At 34.6% G+C, this 18,220-nt stretch overlaps 1 pseudogene; it reads right to left on the bottom strand.

Moving 5' to 3' along the window:
- Positions 1 to 4,301: 4,301 nt before the first annotated feature.
- LOC129053220 (deleted in azoospermia protein 1-like) overlaps positions 4,302 to 18,220 on the bottom strand; it is a 51,722-nt pseudogene continuing 37,803 nt past the window's right edge.

Below are 18,220 nucleotides of genomic sequence, written 5' to 3'. Positions count from 1 at the left end.
ACAGCTGAGAGGATCAAACAGATTTAAATACTGTCAAACTTCTTCTGAAGCGATGCACTCTTTTATCCTGGAAAAGACAGAAATAGTCCTTTTATTTTACCGAAAATTTCTGATGACTACTATGGGTCTGAAAGTCGTCAAAACTTAAACCGTTTGTTTTGAGTTTAAACATTACAAATAATAAGAAAAAAAGATGATTCTTTTCAGGAAGCATATTTGAACACTGGGATGATAAATGTACCAAGATGGCTAGTTTTATTAAACAGTGAAAAAAGAAATCAATAATTAAAGAAAACAAATTCCAGTAAACTCAGAAATAACAGGACTTAAACTCAGTATCATTTTATGTACTTCTTAGTTAATAATTTTGCAGTGATGTCCCAAAGACAGCTGGTAGAAAATGTAATTGTAAAAAATCCTTTTTTTCACTAATTGAACTGCATTTAATAGCAACTACAGCTGCGAACAGCTCTCCAATCTGAAAGTTCATGTTTTTAGATTAAAATATGTAAGTTTTGGCATTTAAAGACGTATCATTAACCTGTGAAGACATGCCATTCTTTAGAAAGGAAGATAAAACTTTAAAATACATGCAAAACTTTATTTTCACTCTATGTTGCCTACAGACATGCAAAGAGAAGTGAGAGGCCTTACAAGGAGGAATGGGAATGAGTAAAGGAGTAATAACATTTCCTTTTCTACAAAGCTGTGCCCTTTTTTTAAGACTTCAGTTTCATTTTCAGCCTTCATTTTTAAGGCTTCAGTTTCATTTCAAGCCATAAAAGTGGCTTCTGGAAGTTACCTCATCTGTCAAAAGAGTGATAATCTATTTAGGTTAAAATCTAGAAAACTGGACACCAACATGTATCTTCAGAGGTCATGTAGGAAGCAAGATTGTGAAAGGGCTGGATAATTAAGACAATGAAGAGTGAAATCAGCTATGGAAATTGTAAATACATTCAAAAATATCTCAGGCATTCTAATTCAATATAACAACATGCAGTCAATCAAAATAGGTCTAGATGTTAGACAACTGCAGGATGCCAACTTCTGATTCCTCTCCCAAATAAGCAGAAAACTCTGCAAGTTTCAAAGGGAGTCTTTTGTCTAACACCAGACTTGAGTTCTCAAGTTTTAAACTTGAGAACTCAAGTTTAAAAAAATATTTTCTGGGCCGGACATGGTGGCACACGCCTGTAATCCCAGCACTTCGGGAGGCTGAGGCAGGAGGATCACTTGAGCCCAGGAGTTGGGCACGGTGGCTCACGCCTGTAATCCCAGCACTTTGGGAGGCCAAGGCAGGCATGTCACAAGGTCAGAAGATCGAGACCATCCTGGCTAACAGGATGGAACCCCATCTTTACTAAAAACACAAAAAATTAGTTGGGCGTGGTGGCAGGTCCTTGTAGTCCCAGCTACTCACGAGGCTGAGGCAGGAGAACGGCGTGAACCTGGGAGGGAGCAGAGCTTGCAGTGAGCGAAGATCGCACCACTGCACTCCAGCCTGGGTGACAGAGTGGGACTCTATCTCAAAAACAAAAACAAACAAACAAAAAAAACTTTTTAACTAGCTAAGTGTGGTGGTGCATGTCTGTAGTCCTAACTATTCGGGACGCTGAGGCAGAAGGATCCCTTGAGTGCAGGAGTTTGAGGTTGTAGTAAGCTGTGATTGCGACACTGCACTCCAGCCTGGATGACCAAATGAGGTCACCTCAAAAAAAAAAAAAAAAAAAGAAAACAATCTTTTTAACCAGCTAAGTGTGGTGGTGCAAGTCTGCAGTCCTAACTATTTGGGACGCTGAGGCAGAAGGATCCCTTGAGTGCAGGAGTTTGAGGTTGTAGTAAGCTGTGATTGCGACACTGCACTCCAGCCTGGATGACCAAATGAGGTCAACTCAAAAAACAAAACAAAACAAAACAAAAAAACAAAAACAAAACAAAACAAAACAAAAACACACGAAAGACTGTCTTCTGCTTTGAACATCATTTAAGTACTACTGCAGACACCAATGTAATCAGAACTTTGGGCAAGGTAAGCTGATGTACAATTCCAGTTCTTTCTTTTCTAAATTATACTATCTATGTAGAATGAAGCAACAAGAGAACAAATGTCAAATTTAAATATGTTTACTCCCTGTTGCAAAGATGTTAAGAACTTAATTCTGCTATGTGCCTCTACTCTTCTACATTATACAGATGATCCATAATACAACCTTTTAAAAAGTCTTAAGCTTCATCCCATATCCATTCACAGATGAAAAAAAGCTGGTTGTGTTTTAAGACACAAAGCGATGGTTAAACATTTTCTTTCTAATGTAAAGTGTGTAGCCAGTTTTGACAAATCTGGCAGTTCCACTAAAGGTTGAATATGACTTAGCAATTCCATTCCCAAGTATATACGCAAGAGAAGCAAGCACGTATGTCCACACAATAACTTGTACGTGAATGTTCACAGCATTATTTATAACAGCTAAAAAATGGAAATAATCCAAATGTCTTTAACAGATGAACGCATAAACAGAATAAAGTAATATCTACAAATGAAAAGAAATGATGAAGTTCTGATAAGTGCTAGAATACTGACGAACCTTACAAACATTAAGCTGAGTGAAAACATCCAGTCACAAAATGCCACATCATTATGTGTGATTCCATATACAAGAAATGTCCGCCACAGGAAAATCCTTAGAGGAAGAAAGTAAATTAGTGGTTGCCTGGGGATACACAAGTTCTGGGAAAATAGCAGGTGACTGCTAAGGTAGTGGGGTGATTTTTGGGGTGATTTAAATATTCTAAAATTGATTGTGGACATGGTTGCACAACCTTGAATATACGAAAAAACAGTGAAGTGCACACTTTAAATACATAAATTGTATTACTGCTATTATTTCAATAAAATTGTTACTTAAAAAACACCTTCCCTTTATTAACCATAGTATTTTTCTCCCACTGGGCTGACCAGGTTAGTTCTTTTTCATATTTATAGACTTAAAACCACAAGAACCCAGAAACCTTTAGTCCTGTACCTTCTCATTCTAGACTTGTAAAAACTAGAACCTTAATAAAAGATTTATCTATCCAACATGGATAGAAAGTGGGAGCAGAAATCAGATCTTTCTGGAATTCAACTAGCCACATTCTCTTCCACTTCACCAACTCTGAATCAACCTTTCTTTCTTTCTACTGAACTTTTTACTGCTTCATTTTACCCCTTTTCTCCCTTCACACTGTTCAGGTGTATCATCTGAATAAACCATTTCTTTTCTTCTCTTTAGTCCAATACGCACGTGTTAAGTTCTACTTTTCTTTTCTTTTTTTTATTTTTTTTGAGAGAAAGGTCTCTCACTCTGTTGCCCAGGCTGGACTACAATGGCACGATCACGGCTCGGTGCAGCCTCAACTTTCCAGGCTCAAGCAATCCTCCTGCCTCAGACTCCTCTGGAGTAGTTGGGACTACAGGCATGTACTATCACAACTGGATGATTTTTGTATTTTTTTGTAGAGATGGTGTTTTGCCATGTTACCCAGGGTGGTCTCAAACTCCTGAGCTCAAGCAATCCACCCACCTCAGCCCCCAAGTGTTGGGATTACAGGCGTGAGCCACTGTACCCGGCCAAGATCTGCTTTCTGTATCTAAAATTTTCTTTTACTATTTGGTCATGGTAGTCAACTAACTCTCTTCTCTAGTAAACCCTTTCAATTACAGATTTCTGCCGCAGGGTTCTTCCCTAAATTCGACTACATATATATATCAAGGTTTGGCAGCAGAAAATATACTGCCAAGTAAAACCCACACTGGTTTACTGGGTTACAGTCAAATGCCAACAGTTCAATTAAATGCTCTAGGCCGAGCGCGGTGGCTCACGCCTGTAATCCCAGCACTTTGGGAGGCTGAGGCGGGCAGATCACGAGGTCAGGAGATAGAGAACATCCTGGCTAACACGGTGAAACCCCGTCTCTACTAAAAATAGAAAAAAATTAGCTGGGCATGGTGGTGGGCGCCTGTAGCCCCAGCTACTTGGAAGGCTGAGGCAGGAGAATGGCATTAAGTAAACCCAGGAGGTTGAGCTTGCAGCTTGCAGTGAGCCTAGATGGTGCCACCGCACTCCAGCCTGGGTGACAGAACGAGACTCCGTCTCAAAAAAAAAAAAAAAAAAAAAAAAAAATTCCTCTAAGAAATCTCAAAATACATGTACCACAAGGAAAACAGCTAACTTGAGAGGGAACAAGTGGGCTTTTTAATTATGCATACCATTCCTTTCATACCTTGAAGTAGTCATCTTGAGTAACAACAGAATTTATCAGTCTGCTCTCTGGATTAAACAGACAAGATACCACCATCTGTATGCTTCGGTCCACAGATTTCTGAAACACACAAGTTTTCAGTAATGTAAAGACAACTCGTTCTTTCACTCGCTCTTAATAAGGGTGTGTGTTTCTTTTATTTTGATGGTTTACTGAACATATTAGTTTATTTCTAAAGAAACGCAAAAAATGCTAAAAGAGGCTGGCAACAGTGGCTCACACCTGTAATGCCAGCATTTTGGGAGGCCGAGGCAGACAGATCACCTGAGGTCAGGAGTTCAAGACCATCCTGGCCAACACGGCGAAACCCCTTCTCCACTACAAAATACAAAAATTAGCTGGGTGGCGGGCGCCTGTAATTCCACCTATTCAGGAGGCTGAGGTAGGGAGAATTACTGGAACCTAGGAGACGGAAGTTGCAGTGAGCCGAGATCACACCACTGCACTCCCAGCCTGGGTGACACCGGAAGACCCTGTCTCAAAAAAAAAAAAAAAAAAAAAAAATTTCATAAAAATGTGACTTGTAATTCCTACCACATATCCTCAGTATGTAAGTTTTCTGACAAATCAAAGAATTATTTTAGAACCTTAGCGATACAATACTGGTTTAAAAAGCTCAGTTTGTTAAATCCCTAAGTGAACTCCAATGTTTCAAGAAAAAAAAAAAAAAAAAAAAAAAAAAAAAAACTCAGGACAAAACCTGCCAATTACACTGTAAGAGTATGTTTTAATATTTATTCACTATTTAAAATCCAATATCAAATCAAGGAATTTACACTCCAATGGGATTTCTTGGGTATTATACCTATTACCAGTACATCAACTACTTCCACACTCCCACCTATTTAACAGAACATATGTGATGCAAGAGTGACAGTATTGTTATTACAGAAATTTGCAGTAATGATAAAAAACAGAAACAACGCTGTCTACTTCAGTATTTGAATAATTACTCCTGACTTCACCACTGTTGGAAACTTCTGCCACATATAATGTTATGGATAGAATGCTTATTTAAATAATATTTTTCACTGCTTAAGATCAAAACTGTGGTAAAAGAAAAGGGACATGTAATTCATACGAATTCTTCTTTTGAGTAGAATTCTAGAGGAAACCCTCCCATAGCATTCTTCCAAATCATATTAATACAGTATTTATTAAAGAATGGCTTTTTAAAATTAGTGGAACTGAAATACAGGAAACGACTGCTGAATCAGAAACTTTATGTACATACTGAATATTTGGGGTATCTGAAATTTCAACAACCTTCACATTAACTTCTGAGTATCGGTCCATTATTTAAGCTCCGTGATTTATGGCTAACATCTTAAAATTTGGGCAAAACTGTTTGCTTCTCAAAAAAAGTTATTAAAACTAGAAAAAAACACAAAATACATATTTTAAAAAAATTCAAAGTTAGATGTTTGCCTTCCTTCTGTGGGCCATTTCCAGAGGGTGTGGTAGCTTCATGAATTGAGCATTCATTTGGCACAACATCACCTCCTGTTATCAACTTCTCCACAGTGATAGTTAAGAGCTGAATAAGGCCTATATTTAAAATAATGAAAGTGTAATTAAACAGATACACAGATACGTTTAAAAGCTACTTATTTATTCCTCAAAAAGGTGAGCTGGTATCAAAAGTTTCAACATAGGTTGTGTTGAAATTCAATTGTGCTACTTCAGAAACCTTGTTTTAAACGAAAAGTCGAAATACATTAAGGCAGCCTTTGGTTTTAAAATCTCTTCCAGGCATCAACATAATCAGAGGTAGAAGGATTCTAAGAAACAAAGGTAGTACGGGAGTGTTTGAGAATTTTAACACTTATTATATCCTTCAAATATCCAGTCGTGATGTAAGACAGCAGCTCTGGTGTATTCGAGGTAATACTCTAATTCCTCTTTAAGAGGAATTAATAGCAAAACATTTTATTCCGATTCCTCTTTAAGAGAAATTAATAGCAAAACATTTCGGTTTCTCTTCAACAAATTTTTTATGGCTAGTAAAGCCAGAGGCATATTCTAGGCAGATACATGCTAATTCTAAAGCCAAGTTAATACTACCATTCCTGGATTATATGGTCTATCAACAAGTAACTGAACACTTATCATTATGTGGACCAGCTACTGTTTCAGCACACAAAAACCTGAGAGACAAAAAGGCACTGTTGCTCCCATGGGAGTTTACAATTGGGTTAAAGTAACAAAACATAAAACATTAATATAAAGAACCATTTAAAAATATCTATAGGCATATATGGCATAGAAAAAAAAGTCAAGAAAGATGAGGAAGTCTATGTTTCATTAATTTCACTTTACTCCATAACCCCTTTAGCTCCCCAACAGGCCACTATGGTGGCATCTTTAAAAAAAAAAAAAAAAAAAAAAAAGGAAGGAAACCAAAACTATTAAAATATTCTTACACATTTTAAAACACTCATGAGATACACAATATTGAAGCACTTATCATGCTGGCTCCTTTGTTACTAAAATTAAAGAAACAGAGTAGAAAAAAGAAGTACTTATGTTTCTAACCCCTGACGTTCTTGTTACTTTTATATGTAAAACCTCGCCATTCTCCCAATTTTCTGGAGTTGGCATTGTGGAAATCTCAAGGATACGAGTTCTTTCAATTTATTACTTATCACCATAGATATGATTATGGGTCACAGATATAGTCACATCTATGAAAAGAGGCCCAGAGAACTACTATCATGAAGCAGCAAACTAAAATAGAAATATAATTGGAATTCTGTGCTCTAAGAATGGGATGATAATTTTATTTCACTCTATCTCCCTAAACAATTGATGAAAGTCAGTCTGGATGTTTCAGCTATTTGACAGTGAAGATGAAAAACTACATGCTGAAATACAGATGGGGACAATGAATCTCAGAAAACTGTTTTACAGAGAATCTCAGAAAACTGTTTTACAGAAAAGTTATCGCTAACTATATTCCTGTCACAATGTTAATCCATTACTTCTAAATAATACAGAGGGCTTCATTCTAGACCAATTGCAAGTGTTTTCCTAAATTTTAGGTACACTTCACTAGTTTAAAATGACACACTATTCAGGAAATTTGTATAAACAACTTAAAGGGCTCAACAGTATCTGAAAATAAATCATTTTACTCCCTCTTCAGTTACCTGATAATTATATACAGGCAACTGATACCCAGTGGTGACCTGACCTGGTGAATCTGGGTAAGATATGTCTGAAAGTAAGTTTACAGAAAGAATGAATACGGTAAAACATCTTTTTAAATTAGAAAGAAATATTATTCCCAAAATTTAAAAAAAAAAATGAAAAACTTTAAAATATTTGTTACTTTTCTAAATACAACAATGCGGAATTCTAAATGAATGAATCACTTTAGGAAGAAAGAAATATTCTCTATCAAGTGCTAAGCCCCTTTGGGTGGGGCAGGGGAACACACAAATGACAAAAGTAGTGACTATTTCACCAAGCAAAGTTTACCTAACTTACACTGTCTACTTACGCCCACCCAGAAGTTATTTCTTACACTGCTGATAAGGCTCCATTAAGACAGATGTCAATGTAAGTTAAGTTAATACATTTGCTATTTCTTTGTCAATATACTTCCAGATAGTTTTGTGTTTGACAATACTACACGGTAATATGTAGTTCTCCTACAGATGTTATGTTTTTTTCTGTACTTCATTTCGAAAAACTAAGGGCAGTATACAATCCAAAACTGGAGAAGGACAGTACAATGTCTTATATGTTTCAATAAATACTTATTGTTTGAAAACATATAGGAAGCAGCATACATGAATACACCCAGATTCAGTAACGGCTCACTGTAAATGTTAGAAACAAGTAGGGCTTTTTCTCTAGCCATTGTTCAGAGAAGAAAAAAGAAGAGGTATAATCCTACACATTTCAAGTACGTGCAGAATGTCAATAAATGAGAGACACTGAAGAACTATTTCACTACTATTTTGTTACTTTATTTTCCATCAAAGAAAATGTCTTTTCAACTAACACATAAAGAGAATGGACTAAGAAGAAAATAAACGTTATTTATCACCAATAAGTGATAGAGTATGTCAAATCCTACTTTAAATATCAAAGTAATCAGGATCAGAGAAATTACATGCCAGAAATTCACAGGATTTATAGGTATAGTAAATGACATCAGAAATCTATACATTCCAGAACCAGAATATACCCAGAAGTCAGCAGTTTATATGAGGTGGCATCTGGAAATCATTGCAAGTAAATAAGAGCTAGATTAATCGCTATCCTTAAAGAATAAACTAGGAAGAAACATCAGAACAGCTGCTTTCTAATATTTTCGGAACTAGGTATAAGGGGGGAAAGAAGCTCAGGTGTTTTAGAGGTAATACTCTTTTTTATTCCTACTCTTATTTAAGAGTAATTAACAGCAAAACATTTCTGTTTCTCTTCAACAAGTTTTTTGTGGCTGGTAAAGCCAGAGGCAGACCCTAGGCAGATACATGCTAATTCTAAAGTAACATTAATACTATCTTTCTTAGATTACACAGTCTATCAACAAGTAACTGAACACTTATTATGTGGACCAGCCACTGCTTAAGCACACAAAAACCTGAGACAGAAAAAGGCACTGTTGTGCCCATGGGAGACTGCAACTGGGTTAAAAAGAAAGTAACAAAATGTAACACATTAATATAAAGAACCATTTAAAAATACTTATAGGCATATATGATATGGAAAATAATCCAGAAAGAACAGGAAGTGCATGGTAGGCTAATTCACTTTACCCGAGGTACAACCTACCTCCTTTGCTCCGCAACAGGCCACTGCAGTGGCATCTTAAAAAAAAAAAAAAAAAAAAACAGGAAATCAAAATTACTCAAATATTCCTAAACATTTTCAAAAACACATGATATATATAATATTGAAGTACTTATACTGGCTCCTTTGTTATTATAATAAAAGAAACGGAATGGAAAAAAAGAAGTGCTTTATGGTTCTAATCCCTGATATTCTTGTTACTTCCACATATAAATATAAAACCTCACCTTTCCCCCAATTTTTTGGATTTGGCATTGTGGAAATCTCAAAGATGTTACTACTTTCAATTTATTATGACAGATATGATTATTGGACATAGATAGAGTCCTATCTACTATGAAAAGAGAACCAGACAACAACTGTGGTGAAGCAGCCTGCTAAAATGAAACTATAATTTGAATTACGTGCTCTAAGAATTGGGTAATAATTTTATTCACTCTATATCCCTAAAAAATTCATGAAAGTCATTCTGGATGTTCCATTCAGCTATTTGACAGCAAAGATGAAAACTATATCCTGAAATATAGAAGGGCCAAATCTCAGAAAACTCTTCTACAGAAAAGTCATTGCCAAGTATAGTCCTGTCAAAATATTATTCCATTACTTCTAAGTAATACATAGGTCTTCATTCTAGACTTATTCTAAGTGTTTTCTTAAATTTTACCTATACTTCACTAGTTTAAAATGACAAACTATTCAGGAAATTTGTATCAACAACTTTAAGGCCTCGATAATATCTGAAAGCAAACATTTTACTCCTTACATTACCTGATAATTATATACAGGCAACTGATATCCAGTGGTGACCTGAATTGGTGAATTTGGATAAGCAGGAAATGCCTGAAAATAAAGGTTACAGAAAAAAATGAATACGGTAAACCGTGTTTTAAAATTAGAAAGAAATACAATTACCAATATAACAAAAATATGAACAACTTTGAAACAGTAATTGTTTTTCTACGTACAGCAATGCAGATTTCTAAATGACTGACTTTATAAAGAAATAAAAATTCTCTTGTCAAGTGCTACCCTTTGGGTGGGGAGGGGGAAGAGACAAATGACAAAAGAAGTGACTATTTCACCAGCCGAAGTTTACCTTATATATATCGGGTACTTATGTTCACCCAGAAGTTATTTCTTACACTGGTGATAAGGCTCCATTAAGACAGATTGCAATGTAAGTTAAATTAACACATTTGCTATCTCCCTGTAAAAATATTTCTAGACTGTTTTGTATTAGACAATATTATAGGGTAACATGTAGTTCTATAGATGTTATGGCTTTTTCTGTACTTCATTCCGAAAAACTAAGTGCAGTCTATAATCCAATAGTGCAGAAGAGAAAGTATGTCTTGTATGTTTCAATAAATTCTTATTGTTTGAAAACATACAGGCAGCAGCATACATGAATACACCCAGATTCAGTAATGGCTCACAGTCAATGACACAAACAAGTAGGGCTTTTTTTCTAGCCACTGTTCAGAGAAGGAAAAAGAAGAGGTATACCATACATGTTTCAAGCACGTGGAAAATGTCAACAAATTAGAGACACTGCACAACTGGTTCACTATTATTTTGTTACTTTATTTTCCATCAAAGAATATGTCTTTTAAACTAACACATAAATAAAATAGACTAAGAAGAATACAAACGTTATTTATCAACAGTAAGTGATAAGAGTATGTCAAATCCTACTTTAAATATCAATGTAAGCAGGATCAGAGAAATCAGATGCCAGAAGCTCACGCGATTTACATATATATATATCAAACCACATCGGAAATCTACCCATTCCAGAACCAGAATATATCCAGAAGTCAGCAATTTACATGAGGAGGCATCTGGAAATCATTTCAAATGAAGAGTAGCTAGATGAACTGCTAAACTTACAGAAGAATAAAGTGGGCAGACACGTAAGGAGAGCTGCTTTCATGCACTTTAGGAACTGGCGATAAGGGGGGAAAGCAGCTCAGGTGGTTTAGAGGTAATACTCTTGTTTATTCCTATTCTTATTTAAGAGTAATTAACAGCAAAGCATTTCTGTTTCTCTTCTACAAATGTTCTATTGCTGGTAATGCCAGAGGCAGATGCTACACAGATACATACTAATTCTAAAGCCATGTGAATACTACCTTTGATTATATTGTCTATCATTATGTGGACCTGCCATTGCTTAAGCACATAAAAACCTGAGAGCAAAAAAGGCACTGTTGCTCCCATTGGAGTTTATAATCGGGTTAACAAGAAAGTAAAAAAACAAATAAATAAAACATTAATATAAAGAATCATTTAAACATATTTATAGGCACATATGACATGGAAAAAAATCAAGAATGAACAGGAAGTGTACGTTTGGCTAATTCACTTAATGTCAAGTACAACACAATCCCTTTGCTCTCCAACAGGCCACTATGGTGGCATCTTTAAAAAAACAAACAAACAAACAAAAAAAAACAAAAAAAAAAAACGGACACCAAAACTATTAAAATATTCCTACACATTTTCAAAAACACATGAGAAACACAATATTGAAGTACTTATCCTGCTGTCTCCTTTTTCACTATAATAAAAGTAACAGAATGGAAAACTTAAGTACTTTATGTTTTTAGTCCATGACATTCTTGTTACTTTTATATATGAAACTTCACCTTTCTCCAAATTTTCTGGAGTTGGCAATGTGGAAACCTCAAAGATAGTAGCTCTTTCAGTTTATCACCATAGATACAATTATGGGTCACAGACATAGTCCTATCTATGAAAAGAGATCCAGAGAATTACTACCGTGAAACAGCCAGCTAAAATGAAAATATAATTGGAATTCTGTGCTCTAAAAAGTGGATCATAATTTTACTTCACTCTATCTCCCTAACAAAATTCAGCAAAGTCAACTTTGGATGTTTCATTCAGTTATTTGACAGCAAAGATGAAAACTACAATCCAGAAATGAAGAAGGGGACACCAAATCTCAGAAATCTGTTCTACAGAAAAGTTACTGCCAAGTATATTCCTGTCAAAATATTACTTCATTACTTCTTAATAAGACAGAGGTCTTCATTCTACACTAATTCTAAGTGTTGCCTTAAATTTTAGGTACACTTCACTAGTTTAAAATGACAAACTATTCAGGAAATTTGTATAAACAAGTTAAAGGCCTCTATAATATCGGAAAGCAAATCATTTTACTTCCTCTTACATTACCTGATAATTATATACAGGCGACTGATATCTAGTGATGACCTGAACTGGTGCATTTGGATAAGTACGATATGCCTGAAAATAAATTATACAGAAAGAATGAATTAATAAGGTAAAACTTTTTTTTTAATTAGAAAGAAATATTCCCAGTAGAACAAAAATATGAAAAACATTGAAATACTAATTATTTTTCTATACACAACAATGCAGAATTGTAAATGACTGACTGATTTATGAAGAATGTATTATTCTCGGTCAAGTCCTACGGTTGGGCGTGGAGGGGGAACAGACAAATGACAAAATAATTGGCTATTTCACCAGGCAAAGTTAACCTTACTTATATTGTGTACTTATGCCCACCCAGAAGTTATTTCTTTCACTGGTGATAAGGCTGCATGAAGACAGAGTTCAATGTAAGTTAAATTAATACATTTGCCATTTCGCTGTAAAAATGCTTCCGGACTGATTTGTGTTTGACAATACTATAAGGTAATATGTAGTTCTACAGAATTTACGGCGTTTTCCGTACTTTAAGTTGAAAAACTAAGTGCAGTATATAATCCAATACTGGAAAAGAGAAAGTATAAAGTCTCATATGTTTCAATAAATACTAATTGTTTGAACACATATAGGTACGCAGCAGGCATGAATACACCCAGATTCGGTAATGGCTCACAGTAAATGTTAGAAGTAGGGCTTTTATTCTACCCATTGATGAGGTATACCGTACGTGTTTCAAGCACAGGGAAAACGTCAACAAATGAGAAACACTGAATAACTATTTCACTACGATTCTGTTACTTTATTTTCCATCAAAGAAAATGTCTTTTCAACTAAGATATAAATAAAATGAACTAAGAAGGAAATAAGCGTTATTTATCACCAATAAGTGACAGAATATGTCAAATCTACTTTAAATAGCAAAGTAACAAGGATCAGAGACACTACATGCTAGAAACTGATGGGATTTACAGATATCTAAAACTATCAGAACTCTACCCATTCCAGAATCAGAATATATCCAGAAGTCAGCAATTTATATGCAGAGGCATCTGGAAATCATTTCAAATAAAGAATAGCTGGATTAATTGCTAAACTTAGAGAAGAATAAAGTAGGCAGACACATGAGAAGAACTGCTTTCAAATATTTTAGTTACATGGGGGAAAGCAGCTCAGGTGTTATAGAGGTAATGCTCTTTTTAATCCTATTCTTCTTTAAGAGTAATTAACAGAAAAACATTTCTGTTTCTCTTTATCAAATTTTTTATGCTTGGTAAATCCAGACGCAGATTCTAATCAGATACATGCTCTTCTAAAGCCAAATTAATACTACCGTTCTTAGGTAAAGCCACATTAGGACTACCTTTCTTACATTAAATAATCTACCAACAAGTAACTGAACACTTGTCATTACGTGGATAAGCCATTGCTTAAGCATACAAAACCTGAGAGAGAAAAAGGCACTGTTGCTGCCATGGGAGGTTAAAAAGAAAGTAACAAAACGTAACACATTAATATAAAGGATGATTTAAAATATTTATAGGCACATATGACACACAAAAAATCAAGAAAGAAGAGGAAGTATATGTTTCACTAATTCGCTTTACCAGAGGAACAACATAACTCCTTTGCGCCCCAACAGGCCAGTGCAGTGGAATCTTTTTAAAAAAAAAAAAAAAAGTAACCAAAATTATGTAAATACTCCTACACATTTTCAAAAACCCGTGAGTTACATAATATTGAAGTATTTATCATGATGGCTCCTTTGTTATAATGAAAGAAACAGAATAGAAAAAAAGAAGTACTTTAGGTTTCTAATCCCTGAAGTTCTTGTTGTTACTTCTACATGGAAAACCTCAATCTTCCCAATTTTCTGGAAATAGAATTGTAGCATCCTCAAAGATATTAATTCTTTGAATTTGTTACCAGACATATGATTACGGGTCATAGATAAGAGTTGTATCGTTGAAAACAGACCCAGAGAACTACTACCATGAAGCAGCAAGCTAAAATAAAAATACAATTGGAATTCTGTGCTCTAAGAATTGGGTAAAGCTTTTATTTCACTTTATATCTCTGCAAGATTCATGAAAGTCAGCCTGGATGTTTCAGCTCTTTGACAGCAAAGATAACAAAATACATGCTGAAACAAAGACGGAAACACAAATCTCAGAAATTGTTCTACACAAAAGTTATTGCTGAGTACACTCCTGTCAAAATCTGATTTCATCACTTCTAAGTAACACAGAGGTCCTCATTACACGAATTCTAAGTGATTTCTTAAATTTTAGGTACATTTCCCTACTTTAAAATGACAAACTATTCAAGCAATTTGTATAAACAAGTTGAAGGCCTCAATAGTAGCTGAAAGTAAACCATTTTACTCCCTCTTCAATTACCTGATAATTATATACAGGCAACTGATATCCAGGGATGAAGGAATTTATAGATGTAAATTGACCTGGTGAATCTGGATAAGTAGAATAAGCCTGAAAATAAAGTTGACAGAAAGAATGAATTAATACGGTAAAACGTTTTTTTAAATAGAAAGAAATACAATTCCCAATATAACAAAAATATGAAAAACCTTGAAACAGTAATTGTTTTTCTACGTACAGCAATGCAGATTTCTAAATGACTGACTTTATGAAGAAATAAAAATTCTCTTGTCAAGTGCTACCCTTTGGGTGGGGAGGGGGAAGAGACAAATGACAAAAGAAGTGACTATTTCACCAGCCAAAGCTTACCTTATATATACCGGGTACTTATGCCCACCCAGAAGTTATTTCTTACACTGGTGATAAGGCTCCACTTAGACAGATTGCAATGTAAGTTAAATTAACACATTTGCTATCTCTCTGTAAAAATATTTCTAGACTGTTTTGTATTAGACAATATTATAGGGTAACATGTAGTTCTATAGATGTTATGGCTTTTTCTGTACTTCATTCCGAAAAACTAAGTGCAGTCTATAATCCAATAGTGCAGAAGAGAAAGTATGTCTTGTATGTTTCTATAAATTCTTATTGTTTGAAAACATACAGGCAGCAGCATACATGAATACACCCAGATTCAGTAATGGCTCACAGTCAATGACACAAACAAGTAGGGCTTTTTTTCTAGCCACTGTTCAGAGAAGGAAAAAGAAGAGGTATACCATACATGTTTCAAGCACGTGGAAAATGTCAACAAATTAGAGACACTGCACAACTGGTTCACTATTATTTTGTTACTTTATTTTCCATCAAAGAATATGTCTTTTAAACTGACACATAAATAAAATAGACTAAGAAGAATACAAACGTTATTTATCAACAGTAAGTGATAGAGTATGTCAAATCCTACTTTAAATATCAATGTAAGCAGGATCAGAGAAATCAGATGCCAGAAGCTCACGCGATTTATATATATATATCAAACCACATCGGAAATCTACCCATTCCAGAACCAGAATATATCCAGAAGTCAGCAATTTACATGAGGAGGCATCTGGAAATCATTTCAAATAAAGAGTAGCTAGATGAACTGCTAAACTTACAGAAGAATAAAGTGGGCAGACACGTAAGGAGAGCTGCTTTCATGCACTTTAGGAACTGGTTATAAGGGGGGAAAGCAGCTCAGGTGGTTTAGAGGTAATACTCTTGTTTATTCCTATTCTTATTTAAGAGTAATTAACAGCAAAGCATTTCTGTTTCTCTTCTACAAATGTTCTATTGCTGGTAAAGCCAGAGGCAGATTCTACGCAGATACATACTAATTCTAAAGCCTCGTGAATACTACCTTTCTTTGATTATATAGTCTATCACTATGTGGACCTGCCATTGCTTAAGCACATAAAAACCTGAGAGCAAAAAAGGCACTGTTGCTCCCATTGGAGTTTATAATCGGGTTAACAAGAAAGTAAAAAAACAAATAAATAAAACATTAATATAAAGAATCATTTAAACATATTTATAGGCACATATGACATGGAAAAAAATCAAGAATGAACAGGAAGTGTACGTTTGGCTAATTCACTTAACGTCAAGTACAACACAATCCCTTTGCTCTCCAACAGGCCACTATGGTGGCATCTTTAAAAAAACAAACAAACAAACAAAAAAAACCAAAAAAAAAACGGACACCAAAACTATTAAAATATTCCTACACATTTTCAAAAACACATGAGAAACACAATATTGAAGTACTTATCCTGCTGTCTCCTTTTTCATTATAATAAAAGTAACAGAATGGAAAACTTAAGTACTTTATGTTTTTAGTCCATGACATTCTTGTTACTTTTATATATGAAACTTCACCTTTCTCCAAATTTTCTGGAGTTGGCAATGTGGAAACCTCAAAGATAGTAGCTCTTTCAGTTTATCACCACAGATATAATTATGGGTCACAGACATAGTCCTATCTATGAAAAGAGATCCAGAGAATTACTACCGTGAAACAGCCAGCTAAAATGAAAATATAATTGGAATTCTGTGCTCTAAAAAGTGGATCATAATTTTACTTCACTCTATCTCCCTAACAAAATTCAGCAAAGTCAACTTTGGATGTTTCATTCAGTTATTTGACAGCAAAGATGAAAACTACAATCCAGAAATGAAGAAGGGGACACCAAATCTCAGAAATCTGTTCTACAGAAAAGTTACTGCCAAGTATATTCCTGTCAAAATATTACTTCATTACTTCTTAATAAGACAGAGGTCTTCATTCTACACTAATTCTAAGTGTTGCCTTAAATTTTAGGTACACTTCACTAGTTTAAAATGACAAACTATTCAGGAAATTTGTATAAACAAGTTAAAGGCCTCTATAATATCGGAAAGCAAATCATTTTACTTCCTCTTACATTACCTGATAATTATATACAGGCGACTGATATCTAGTGATGACCTGAACTGGTGCATTTGGATAAGTACGATATGCCTGAAAATAAATTATACAGAAAGAATGAATTAATAAGGTAAAACTTTTTTTTTAATTAGAAAGAAATATTCCCAGTAGAACAAAAATATGAAAAACATTGAAATACTAATTATTTTTCTATACACAACAATGCAGAATTGTAAATGACTGACTGATTTATGAAGAATGTATTATTCTCGGTCAAGTCCTACGGTTGGGCGTGGAGGGGGAACAGACAAATGACAAAATAATTGGCTATTTCACCAGGCAAAGTTAACCTTACTTATATTGTGTACTTATGCCCACCCAGAAGTTATTTCTTTCACTGGTGATAAGGCTGCATGAAGACAGAGTTCAATGTAAGTTAAATTAATACATTTGCCATTTCGCTGTAAAAATGCTTCCGGACTGATTTGTGTTTGACAATACTATAAGGTAATATGTAGTTCTACAGAATTTACGGCGTTTTCCGTACTTTAAGTTGAAAAACTAAGTGCAGTATATAATCCAATACTGGAAAAGAGAAAGTATAAAGTCTCATATGTTTCAATAAATACTAATTGTTTGAACACATATAGGTACGCAGCAGGCATGAATACACCCAGATTCGGTAATGGCTCACAGTAAATGTTAGAAGTAGGGCTTTTATTCTACCCATTGATGAGGTATACCGTACGTGTTTCAAGCACAGGGAAAACGTCAACAAATGAGAAACACTGAATAACTATTTCACTACGATTCTGTTACTTTATTTTCCATCAAAGAAAATGTCTTTTCAACTAAGATATAAATAAAATGAACTAAGAAGGAAATAAGCGTTATTTATCACCAATAAGTGACAGAATATGTCAAATCTACTTTAAATAGCAAAGTAACAAGGATCAGAGACACTACATGCTAGAAACTGATGGGATTTACAGATATCTAAAACTATCAGAACTCTACCCATTCCAGAATCAGAATATATCCAGAAGTCAGCAATTTATATGCAGAGGCATCTGGAAATCATTTCAAATAA

Source organism: Pongo abelii, chromosome Y (assembly GCF_028885655.2).
Source record: "Pongo abelii isolate AG06213 chromosome Y, NHGRI_mPonAbe1-v2.0_pri, whole genome shotgun sequence".
Taxonomy (NCBI): domain Eukaryota; kingdom Metazoa; phylum Chordata; class Mammalia; order Primates; family Hominidae; genus Pongo; species Pongo abelii.
This window is presented reverse-complemented; position numbering and strand designations above follow the sequence as displayed.